Source organism: Dromaius novaehollandiae, chromosome 2 (assembly GCF_036370855.1).
Source record: "Dromaius novaehollandiae isolate bDroNov1 chromosome 2, bDroNov1.hap1, whole genome shotgun sequence".
Classification (NCBI taxonomy): Eukaryota; Metazoa; Chordata; class Aves; order Casuariiformes; family Dromaiidae; genus Dromaius; species Dromaius novaehollandiae.
Window position 1 is genome coordinate 113,451,866 of NC_088099.1, and position 11,480 is coordinate 113,463,345.

Consider the following 11,480-nt stretch of genomic DNA (forward strand, 5'->3'; position numbering starts at 1 on the left):
CTCTAAAGTCTAAAATACTCTAAAATACATTTGACAAACACAGGTTTGTTATCTGCACCCTTGAAGTAAGTCCTGTCCTTGTTCTGTGCATGGGAAACCACTGCCTTGTCCTGTTATTCCTCGGTCGTTTTGGCCTGCTGCCCCTTCTGCCAGGCAGATTGCGACCTTTGCTAAGGGAAGTATCCAAAGAAAAGGGTGGTCCTCCTCGTCGCCTTGTCAACGACCATCTCTGCACCTCTGTCTTGTCATGTGGTTTTACCAGCGGATAACAAGCCACTATCTGAAACACGTAATTGGGAAGGCAAGCAGTCTTTGTGGAGCCGCTTTCCTGAAAGCTCACGTCACCGCAGTACAGAGCACACCCTGGAATATGCATAGTTTGAATAACTTTGTTTTCCGTGAAAAGGCAGATTTTATTTCCCCTCTAGAGAGGAAACAAGTTACCCAGAACCGCTGTGTCTCCTTTATGATTCCTGTAGGTAACTGATGGTTTCCCAGATAGAAAAGAGCTGTCTAGCCTGGCTGCCTGCTTTAATGCCCATGTGACTCTTCCTGTGTGGAATGCCATTGTCTGCATAGCCTGTTCTGATATATAGCCCTGGTGGGAGGCATTCATCTGCCTGTGCACATCTCCACTGCCTGACTGCATCTATTCTGTTGTGCAAGACCAGCCTTGAGGTCAGAGTTGCAGAACCTCACTGCCTGTCCATGTGTCTTATCTGTGTGATTAAAGGTGACCCAGCTGGGACTCTCCAGGAGAAGAATCTTGGGAGCTCTCTGTGGTTTGGAACATAGTCAAGATAATCCCCATCAGTTAATGAATAACCCCAAACAACCCCCCCAAAACCCAAATCTGTCTTTAGGCTGGGAGGCCCCTTCTTTCCTACCTGCTCTTACATTGCTGTGATGCAATTCATGTCAGCTAGACTACGTACTCTGCACTCGAACCTTGCCTTTACGTAAATGTTTTTCAGCAGGGCTAGCAGCTACCTTCCCATGGCAAATGACATCAGAGTAGTCCACACACGCTATGCTAGATGGAGTCAAATACCTTTCTGACAACAGTGAAGCAGCTGGAGGATCAGCATGTTTGTTTTGCAAGCAGCCCACTGCAGGATGTGCCATTTTCTCTGCAGAAGGACTCAAATAAGTGTCCTTCTGTCTGTGATGTGCATTTTTGGAAGAGATCCATGAGCAAGCTATTTGCTCAGCAGCCTGATTAGTGAGGTCATCTCGGGCTTTGCTTGAATCTATATGTCCTTGGATATGCCCTCCAGGCCTGAGTTCCCCACACTTTGCAGATCTTTCTGTATACTGTTGTGAGGCTCATACTTGCCTGACCAGATCATTGTGTCCTGTTAGGATCATTTCTGCTGGTGCGTCACTTTTTAAAATTCAGTCTCTGGATCACTCTCTCCCAGTGTATTCCAGCAAGTCTGTTTGAGTGGGCTTTGCTTGTTGCAAATCTCAAACCATGTTAATCGGTCCCAAAAATCAGCTGTGAAAGTGCACCCCTGGAAGACGTCTGTGAATAAGGTTTTTCCAGCTTCAGGCCTTGTGTGTCAGAGGATTAGACTTCTCAATGGTATGCCATCATGTGCTCTGATGACTAGACCACAGATCTTTCTTATAATCATTATAGCATTGTCTTTCTGAAATTATTATTTTTAAAATATGTTTACTCTAGTGGTATAAAAGAGCCTAGGCATAGTTTAAGAAGCTGTTACCTTGTGCAATGTAAAAATACAAAACAAAAAAGTAGTTGTTAGGGGTTGCTGAATCCAGTAGCCCAAGAGAGGCGAAGCTACCACAGCTCCATGTTCCCAGGTCCAGCCAGTAGTGAGGCTGAGCATGTATTACCAATAAGCATACACACACACACACACACACACACACACACACACACGTACACCCCACACACAGATAGACAAGGCTGGCCACACTGATCAACACAGACAGAAAACACAGCAGTCATACAAACATAAACAGCACCAGCAACCTCATTCTGTTCCTCTCTCTGGCTGGTCAGGATGAAAGCCCGTTAGTGGAAGATGTACATACATATATACAATGTGGATCCCTCCCGTAGCTGGTCTTAGACACTTAGTCTATTCAGCAGCTGGCTACCAGATCCTTGGTCTCTCTAGTTGTTTGCAACTGTACATGCAAGGCCTCAAAGCTCACAGCCCCAGTCCAGTTGCTGGTATTCGGACCTACACACACCCACACCCACACTATGAATCCCTCCAGTAACCGGCTTTAGACAACGTACCCAGTAGCTGGCCCCTGGATCCCCTGTTTTCCCAGTTGCCTCACGCAAAGAGACACAAATATACAAATGAGTTTCCCAGGCAGCTGGTCCCGACTTTTGACCTTAACAGTAACCAACCTCCAGACCCAACAGTCTCTCTGGTAACTGGCTTGGACCTCCTGCTCCCTCCAGTAGCCAGCTCTCAGACCGCTCTGCTTTCTCCAATATCCAGCCCAGACTTATGGCTGCTCTCATACTTGGCTCCCAAGCCTTTTATCCTAGTCACCAGCTAGCCTGGCTTGATACTCGCTAGTGAGTACACACTGACGCATAGACCCACACAATGTGTATGCACTCTGGTCTCTCCAGTTGCTGGCATGGCAGCCCCACAGCCCCTCTGACTCGTGCCTCCACTCCACTTGCTGGCACTGAGACCTCCATACACGTGTGTGCACAGAAAGTAGAGAGCCCCCTCACCCAGGAAAATACGGATAAAGCAAACAATGGGTATAGGCAGGCCAGTGACGATAAAAGAATCTGTGAGGGAATATTGGCTAATGTAGCCAATATACCTTTAATCCACGTGTCCTCAAAAGCTATATAGATTTTACCAACCAGTGTCCGTCTCCTTCCAAAGGTTCACCTACTGTCTGTGAGTAGCAGTACCTACTGTCTGTGAGTAGCAGTTTGTCAAACATAAATAATGTTTGGAGGCCAAAACTTTAGCCTGTTTCCAACACATACAAAGTAACTAGCTAAGCGTAAGACTGTAGAACTGTAGATGTAGATGAAGGTGAGCAACAGTTTACCCAAAGTATTTGTATCTCCCTTGCACATATTTATAACTATTTAAATATGTTCTAATGCTCAGTCAGACCTGGATCAATGTGCAGTGTCTCTGTGTTTTGTTGCTAGTAGTGTGGAAAGAAGTAACACCCACTTGTTGGTCACTGAATGCAAATGTATCTTCAAATCCTTTTCATCCATGTTTGTGTTTACTTAGTAGTTTAGCTGAGTTAGGAGATCCAGGTGCCATTATAACCTGCAGATGCAAAAACCTATTCATTCTCTTTAGGTGTTTATAGGCTTGGTCCAGGATTTTATAGACATTCAGGTGTTTCAAAATCCTGCTACATACTTAACTGCAATGGATTACTCGTGGATATATTTTAAAATGCCACTAAACACCTATTGAAAATTTAATGCACCTAAATGTCTTTAAAGATTTCTCCCTAGGTGGCTTACCTGATTGAGTCCATAAGATCCATTTTGTAAATAGATTAACATAGGAACACAGTGTCAGTTCTGTACAATGGATTTTTATTTGTTATATTTTGCTAAGTAGTCTGTTTCTCAGATACCTATAATGCATATTGACTTCTAACCTTTTTAATTTGGTCATATTCTTGTTTTTCTTCCCATTCACTCCCTGGCCTAATTTAAAAGAGTACGCATTATTTTCTCTATGCACAAAATAGGAAGAAAACTTTCTTAAGATTTTTACTTGCAGATTTCCCTTTTTCATTGTTTCAGTTGCTTTTCCTTTCTTCTGCAATTTTGCCTCAATTTCTGCTGTTCAATCCCACCCCCATCCCCCCCCCCCCAAAAAAAAACAGTGAATATATTTAGCCCTGGAAAATCTGCAAGCTGTTCAAGTAGCTACAGACTATCAGCCATACTTTGCAAATTCGTGTCCTAGAAAGCCTTTTGAACAGTTTACATGACTTACATTCTCAAAATATCTCTCCCTCCCAAGCATAGAAGCATAAGATTAAATAGTAAAAGAGGTGCACACTTGCAATTTGGGGGGGAGGGGGGGAGCAGCATGATCCTTTATGGTAGATAGGATGTAGCAAAAGGACCGTTTGACTGCTAGGCCTAGTCTGGATCAGTCTGAGATTTCTGGCTAGTGAAAGCATGGAACAGTTCATTTCCACTGGCCAGCACTATGGTGCTCCCATGGGAGCTCCATATAGTTCTTCTGTACTCCTGTCACTCAGCGCTGACAAGGATCTTGGCTGTTAACCTTAGCAGTGATATCAGAGAGTAATGGCAAATGAAATACTCATATCCCCCCTTCAGGAGGTCCAGCTTCCTCGAAAAGACTACAGCTTCACAGTCCTGACAAATTGGTGGGGCAATGTGGAGAAAGTTGCAGGGCCGTTGTCTGTGATCATGGGTTTTTGGATAGACAGAAACAAAAATCTCCGGTCTTCTCAGTATTCAACCTTTTTCATGTACTTCTTGCTCTTGTAAAGGCTGACATAAAAATGGAGACATACAGAATGATGCATTTCACAAGGCAGGATAAAATGTGTAAGGTGCCTATGCTACAGTGTAGAAGGATTTTCCAGTAATAGCAGGCCAGGCAATAGTCATCTCTCCCACAGGATCACATGGAATTTTGCTTTAATGCCCTGGAAAAACCCCAGCAAAGTTCTTCTGTATTTAGCTGGTCATATGATATGATTGTTAAGCTACTTCCTGCTTTTCAGGAAACACATTTGTGTTTATGTCAGTGTTGTTGCTACAACTATTTCTATTTACTGGAGGAGTTTTTAAGGAGTATAGAGAAGTTCATGTGATAGCAGAAGAGTTAACATGATAGCTACTACTCCCTGCTAGTGCCTTTTGTTCGGAAGGAAAATATGCTGTATTTCGATATATAAGAGTATCAGCAAGGGTCCATCCAGTGTTGCAAAGCTGGTTAGCATTTATGTCAACTACCAAAGCAGTAAGCATAATCCACATGGTGGATTCTCTCTGACAGTTTGTAGCAGGGTAGTAAATGCCACTTACCCCACAGCAGCCTTGAAGAGGAAGGTCCCAGGGTTAGCGTAGTTTCCTTCTCTCCTTGTTAGTCTAAAAGTTTTTCATGTTAAAAAAAAGATAAAAATCTTAAAATGGCTTGGCTTTGTGTTTTGGCCTGGCTTCCTGAGAAAGCATGGGAAGGCATGCTCTGTGCAAGTGTGTGCCCATGTATCTCCACCACCACTTGCTCAGTATGTTGACCTATTGTAACCAAATTTGACAGACACCAGTCCCATGGACACTGCAGTTGCAGAAAGCCTAGAAAGAGCCCTATAACTAGCTGGCAGGGTCAAACCTTTCAAAAGGGGAAGGGAGACAGCGGCAAACACAAAAGCGTGCTGTCTAACAAGACTAAAGCCAGCATATATATTTAGTGTAGGTGTTTTGTAGCTTATATATTTCTCCTAGAAAAGTCACCATATTTCATACAGTCCTCAAACGGTTTCTCATTTTGTTACCCTCCCCTGAAGGTTTGTTGCTGTGGAATTTGTGGTGTCACTGCCACCTATGCTCACACTAAGTACCGAGGGTTTGCTTTAATGCTTTAATGCTGCCCACCTGTCTGCTTTGTAACAGTAGCTGTCAGTAGAGGTAATGCTGTTGTGGCCATCTCAGTACACAAGATGTGATCTGAACCTTGTAATGTTAAAATGAAGGTCACAGTGACTCCAGTAAGTCAGGCCTAAATATGTTTATGTATGAAATTAAAGTGTCTGAGAGCAACAAACAACTCTGAAGGAATTCTACCATCTCATCAGAAGGTGTTTCTCAGCTGCGTCTTCACACACTTTTCTCACTGTTTGGCAAGATGAATGGAAAAATACTAAAAGCCCAAGCCTCAATATTAACATGTGTTTCAGCCCAGTTGCCTCTGCACTTTCCAGCACTGGGAGCCTTATTGTATTTTCATTGGTAATACATTTTTTGTCCTTTGTAAAGCAGCGTTTTCTTTCAGCCCTTTGTTTCTCCTTGTTTTCAGCCTCAGTGTTATCGTTCAGTCAGGACTTTTTGCAGCGTTTGTGCTAGTTATTTTTATGCAACAGCTGCAGCAGCTGTGGAAGAGATAGGCATGTACCTGCCTGTTATTTCAGGCAGAACATGTTTGGTGTGGCTATGTTTTTAACTTCCATTTCAGTAGGTGACTTAGCTTCATAAACAAACAGATTCAGAGAACAGGCTACACTGTGTGTTCAGCAAAGTCAGTCAAGTATCTAGCTTAATGTTTTCTTACAGCTGCAGCCAAAACAGCACAGAAATACAAAATTAAGGCAGGAATCTACCTACGTTCAGCCCTGCAGTCTATCTGCATGTCAGAGATTTCGGGGTCTGAGTTGTTTGACAAACAGAGTGAAAACAAATTTTAGCTGAAACGTATACTCCACATTATCTGTATCACACAGTGAGTGAGAGGTACAGCTGCAAGAGGATGATGAATCTGAGATATTGCTGACTTGTGTTTGGAGTTTAGTCAGCTCTGAATAGATGCCAATACAGTGCGGAGCTTATCAGTACAGTCTTAGTGTTCAGAGTGCGGGAAACATCAGAATGAGCCAAAAATGGTCTTTCAGAGAACAGTCATGCTAAAGATTATCAGAAGAAATACCATCTTCTGACCACACGAGTATCCTGACAGCAGCTGTGCTTGAAGATCTGTCTAGTCTAGCATTACATTTCTGTCAATAGCCAGTGATGGGTGCTAGGGAAAGTGTATAGTGACACTTCCCCAGCATGTCCTTCTAAGTCCTGGCAATCAGTAATTAAGGATTTGTTGAACCGAAGACTGAATCTGGAGTGTCATATTTAACAGTCCTTTCGCATCATCCTTTAAATTGCATAACTGCTTTTTTAACCCCGTTACACTTTCAGTCTCCAAAATATCATGCAGCATTAACTGCCACAGTTGAATTCTGTTTGTGAAGACATACCTTCTATTTTAAAGCTGCTACCTTAATTTGGTGCTGTATGGTTCTCCTATTCTAGGAAATAATGACTAACAGTTCCTAATGGCTTGTAGTTTTGTGTCAGGTTAAGTTCTTAGTACTTCTGTTTTGCCCTCTTTTTTCCTGTGTGCCCTTTTCTGAACTGAAAGTATTAGTTTAATTAATGTCCCCATGTTTGAGGACATTCCTTACCTGTGATAGTCACCCTTCTCTGTATCTGTACTAGCTCAAAGTAGCCTTTTGGAAATAGGAGTGACCAGAACTGAATGCAGCATTCAAACCTTGGCCATTGATTTATGCAGTGGCATATGATGCTTTCTGCTCTGTTTGGTGTTTGTGTTTTAATAAGTCTTAACACTGTGTTTGCCCTCTTGGCTGCTGCTGAGCTTTGAGCTGATTTTTTTCACTAAACTATGTACACTAACTCCAAGATGTCTTTTGAAAGTAGTGACAGGTAAATTGGATCCCTTCGCAGTAGACAGAAAAAGTTGTTTTTTCCCCTGTGTTATGCAGTTATAGATATTAATCAGGTATTGTTTTATTCAAATCAGTATAAAGAAATACTTCTGAAACTCATTCCAACTGATTGTATTTTTGACTGTCCTGAAGGTTTTTACACAATTGGCAAACTTTACCAGGCCATTACTTGTATTTTCCCTCAGGTCATTTAGAATTATGCGAGTCAGGTCCAAGCACAACCAATGGATCTGCTCTAGACGTTGTTTCTTGTCTTGTAACTTGTTTTTGAAGCAGGAGAGCACGTGCATCTTATCCCATCTGGCACAGTCTGCTTAAGAATCTTGAGCAAAACACCTTGCAACACCTGACAGTAGAGACCTGGATTTAGCATAAAGGAGGGGAAGGGAGGAAGGATAGGTGTAGGCTGTATTACACAAAATAACTCCTCATGGTTTTATTCTCTGAGAACAAAGAAACAGTAAGAGACCTCTAAGACAATGGATTGGAATCCTGTCTAGACAGCCAGTTATTCAATACTTACTAAGCAAAGTATATATTTACGTTGAAATGTGTAGCTTTTCAAACGAAAGTGATTCATCTCACTGTGAGAAACATTATTTTATAAGAGTAATTTGGCAGTTAAAATCAATTATAAATTGCTCTCTCCAGGTCTCAGGTTTCACAGGTGAGCCACGGTTTTCTTCTTTTCCCTCTTTCTTAGATGGTGAGTGGCTCCTGGCTGCCACTCTTCACTCACTAACATAGCTCCTGTTCATTTGTCACATGTGTCCAAACTGAACCAGCATACCACTTCTGGGCTGCTTGACAAATGATTCTCTCAGATTACATTTGCAAGGAGAAGAGCACCAGTCCTTGCAATTCCATCCAGGCTTAGTACAAACAGCACCGCAGGAGCCACAACTCAACAAAGCCTGGCTTATTTTTAACAGGACAATCTGTAACACTGTCAAGGGCGGGTGGGTACTGCCACTGCAGGAATGCGGTCTGATACTGGCTGCACATAAACAGCTGAAGAATCCCACTCGGAAAACTACTGATCAAGAATTAAAAGGGGAATGCAACATTCACACACACAGAACTGATCATCTTCCTTTTAGAAAATCAGTCTGCAGTAGTGAGTCGGAGCAACTATGCTGTTGCCTCAGACTGCAGCCTATTAGCAGCATTACCATATTAATGATTTAAAGGCTTATGAATGCTAAGAATGTAAGAGGTCAGTTTGGCCTATGGCCAGGACTCAACCCACTGCCTGCCCACGTTGAATAATCCTTTCCATGGTCCATTTGTTAAACAGCGTACCAGAATACAGGAGGATATGGGATTACAATATATGTTGCCTGCACAATAGAATGCCATTGCTTTGCGGGAAGGGTGTGGAGACACAGTTACTGCCTGTGCACAGAAAATTTGCAGAGAGATACATCTCTGTTGTGTCAGATGATTTCATTGTGGTGTCGCATCTCTATATTGAATAGAAACTTCTAATTACGTTAAGTGCGGCCTATATGATCTGTCAGGAATAGACAGCTGCCCTCAGTGGTCAGAAGCTTTGTACGTCAGCACTTCATTAATACAGAGCGCAGTTATGCTAAAAATACTATATAAATACAGAGACAGACCACTTCTGCCTGAAAACACTTAATATGAACAACAGAGAGAGCAAGACAGATATGACTTTTCTTTTTTGGTTTGCAGTTGCTTTAAAGATACCCCGCATGCTTTTCCTCAGTCATTAAGTATTTTTTTGTTTGAATGTGGCAGAAGTGAATTTGGAAAAGGGGATAGAAGGCCACAAGCTGAATAGCAGAACAGAGCAGCAGAAGAGGTAACATGTAAAGGGGGTCATGGAGCAAGGCACAGAAAAAGAGCAGAAGGAATTGAGTGCATGAAGCTAGTGACATCTAGGTAGTATCAGACAGAGAGAGGTTTAGATGAAAAAAAGCTAGAGCAGTGTGAAAGTGGTGGGAGCTTCCAAGAGAAAAGCAGAGGTCCTCTATCAGCAGTTGGAGTTTTCTGGAAAAAAAAAATCTTCAGTGAAGTGGAAGTCAAAGAAACAAAAGTGACTAGATTACTACTGCCTTTAGTCATTGCTGGTAGTGACAAAAACTGCTTTGTTTTCACTGATCACAGATCTTGTGGAAACTAAGGCACTGGTACCATATCAGGGACAGATAGGACCAAGAAATATGAGAAAATAATTATTTACTGAATCTAACGATCACAGAGGTGAAACTCCATTACAGACTATACTCTAGATGAAATTCTGACATTAATGTAGTTTGCAGACTATGCTTATAATGATGAGTAAAACCAGCTTTATCACCGCATCCAAGGATGAAATGGCTTTTTGGCATACGGAAATGGGAATAGCTATTTGTAGTGACTACTAAGTAATTGCTGATTTCAGATAAAATGGCTTTATTGTTGAATAATCAATTCTGAGGACATACCAGGCATTGTGGAAGATGCTGACTTTAATTTGGAAAGCATGTTCACCCAGGGAGCCAGGTGCAGATTAGAACAATATTCTGTAACAGCTTTTCAAGGCAGCTTCTCTAAGCAGACCAGAAAGCAGGAAAGCTGTAGCTGGGAAAATGTCTAAATTAATTATTATACCTAACTGGACTTTAAAAGGACTTCTTAGATGTCTGAGATTTCTCTAGTTCTACAGTAAATGAATTATCCACATGCCATTAAACTACCATTTTCTTAAGTAGAGTTGCTTTTTATACACAATAGGCTCACAACCAACTGGTGGTGCTGACAATAGTTATATTGCTTTAAAAAGAAAAACCTAATTTATAATCATGTATTCTGGCTAATTAGTAAAACAGACTTTTTAGAAAACTGATGATCACGTACTTTTTATGTTGGAACTGCAAGGGACATGTTATACTAATTCCAGAGTTTATTAGGATATACGGTATTTCTGATATTACATTTTGTTAACTACTTTATAAACTAATTAATAGTTTAATGTTCTTTTTAATGTTAACATTTTAATGTTCTTTTATGTTAATGTAACTTTAATGTTCTTTTTCAAATGAGCATGAATATTTATTAGTAAATATTCATAACTGAGAATATACTAGGAGAAGCCTACTATGAACAGCTCAGGTTGATGTGCTACTTTAGAAATATTAAAAAAACAAACAAACAAACAAAAACACCCACCACCACAAAACACCCTCAACAAGACTGAGGTCAGCAAGTATTTTATCAGCAGTCACAGTACAAACTACTGACCTTGTCCAGGCCATAACTGAGGTTTGTCTCTTTAAACAAAGCTGGGAATAACCACTCTGAAAATATTCTCAGTCAGATTTGCTGCTGATTTTACTGACCAGCCACATCATAGGCAGTTTATTCTTTTTTGCTGTAAGAGACTGCTATTTTGCACTTTTCTAGAGCAAGAAAACAAATGTTGGTTCTCTCAGAAGAGGGTAAACTGTTCAATAAGAGATACAAATCCACAGTGAAACTCTGCAAAACTGTCACTTAAGATGATTATAGGATGTACTTATTAGGCAGAAGTGTGCTACATTGGTATCACAGTTGCATTCTGTTTCTCATGAAGACTGTAAATTAATCCTGGATTAGAGAAATCTGGATGTTCCACTAAACTCATATTTTCATGCAATCAAAAGGAAAATGTGAACTATTGTGTATGTACATATGACTGCAGGGAGTTTTCCATGAGACATTACAAACTAGATTCTTGATCTTTCCTGTATTTAATGAAAAATAACAACTCCTAACAGAGATTTCCCAAGCCTTCTATCTCCTGTACTCAGTAGTTTGTAGGCCTTTGCAGCTTTGGTAAAACAGATGGAGGAAGGCATTCCTTTCATACGAAAGGAAACAGCCTGCATGGTTTCTCTGAGGCCGGAAAGTGAGTCAGCAGGAGAGAGTTAAGAGTTGAGCACCTTTAAGAGTATCCAGTTACCTCAGTGCTGCAGTCCAGCATTTTGAAAGTGCCTGTGGCAGACCATAGATCT